This window comes from Peromyscus californicus, unplaced genomic scaffold (assembly GCF_007827085.1).
Source record: "Peromyscus californicus insignis strain IS unplaced genomic scaffold, ASM782708v3 Scaffold_3__1_contigs__length_106647218, whole genome shotgun sequence".
Taxonomy (NCBI): domain Eukaryota; kingdom Metazoa; phylum Chordata; class Mammalia; order Rodentia; family Cricetidae; genus Peromyscus; species Peromyscus californicus.
In genome coordinates this window covers 35,706,741-35,708,290 of record NW_026294551.1, presented here as the reverse complement: position 1 = coordinate 35,708,290, position 1,550 = coordinate 35,706,741, and the positions used below count along the sequence as shown (strand labels likewise).

At 45.4% G+C, this 1,550-nt stretch overlaps 1 non-coding gene across 1 annotated transcript; it reads left to right on the top strand.

Annotated features, from left to right (window-relative positions):
• The first annotated feature begins 215 nt into the window (after nucleotides 1–215).
• Nucleotides 216–288, top strand: Trnaa-agc (transfer RNA alanine (anticodon AGC)). Its single transcript has one exon. It is a non-coding gene; the product is annotated as a tRNA-Ala (tRNA).
• Nucleotides 289–1,550: the final 1,262 nt, after the last annotated feature.

Genomic DNA, 1,550 nt, shown 5'->3' with positions numbered 1-1,550 from the left:
CAGTCGGATCAGCTTCCTATATCCTTTCTAGTGGTCTCCACTGACCTGCTGATCGCAGAAATCCATCCACTTTAAGCTCAGAGACCCCCTACCCTCTAAAGTCTGTTTATAAACCTAGAGAATTTCCTTTGTAATGTCAGTTGCTACTGGATCACCACCATATCCCAGCTTCCCCAGCTGGGGGTGGCCAGTGTTTTTAAAGGACCCAATCGGGGTTGGGGATTTAGCTCAGTGGTAGAGCGCTTGCCTAGCAAGCACAAGGCCCTGGGTTCGATCCTCAGCTCCAAAAAAAAAAAAAAAAAAAAAAAGGACCCAATCACCTGAAATCTGTCTCAGCACATCTATCCACCAAACCTGGAAAGAATCTTTAATATTTAAAACAAATCAAGAATATTGATACTACCAGTAGGAACAGCTCAGTGGTACAGTGCTCACCTAGAATGTTCAAGGCTCTGGGTTTGATCTCCGGTACTGGAAAAGAAAAGCTATTTGCCTGGTGACTCAGTCCAAAGGGCAGATCAAATGTCTCTTTAAAGGATCTTCCTTTACTCTCCCTAACGAAATTAATGTTTCTCTCCCTAGTGCCCTGAATAGCACTTTATTCATAGCTCCATTACATCACCCAGCCCTCCACACTCCCTAGGAAGAATTATCAGATATCTGTCTCCTCTGCCAGGCCCCGCTGGCGAGAACTTATCAGATCAACAGTGCATTTTCAGCATCTGGCACCTGGTCACTCCTCCTGACAGGTTCCGGGCTGAGTTGCACCCAGTGGGAATCAGGCAGGAATGGCTGGGGTCTGTTCTCAGTGTGCTGATGTGAGGATAGCAGTCCTGCTTTCAAGTATGAACATGCTGAACCTGAAACTTCAGGATGTTCTGTAATAAAAGGGGCAGGCTGCATTAAAAAAAAAAATCACAGTACAATGGAAACTTCCTGAAGGGTAAAGGCTGCACGCTCTCACACTGCCATCCCACCTGGGAAAACTTTCAGCTCTGCCCCTGTTGGGAGGGGGAAGGGCCCTTCACAGGCTGACCGAATGCTCTCCCATCAGTAAAGTCCCCTGGCATTACATCACAGAGGAGGGCCTGGTGCCATCTTTCTGTGTGGACAGACACTGTAACTGTGCTTTGTTTCTTTATGTACAATAACTGCTTTCAGCTCTGGCCAAGTCACTGTTTTCAGGCATGAATGTAGCTGAAGATGTGCCTTGCAGACTGTTGCTAAGTACCTTGGACCTTTCTGGGCATACACTTGTTTTAATAAAATAGCTGTTTCCATTGATCCAGAGTACCTCACATACAGAGTGGTGTCTGATTCATTCTTTTGTTTGTTTGTTTATGGTTTTTCAAGACAGAATTTCCTGGAGTAGCCCTGGCTGTCCTAGAACTTACTTTATAGACCAGGCTGGCCTCGAACTCAGAGATTTGCCTGCCTCTGCCTCCTGAGTGCTGGGATTAAAAGCAGGCACAACCACTGATAGGCATCTGATCCATTCTTAAGGCAACCTGCAAAACAGATTTTTTTATTTTTATTTTATTTTATTTATT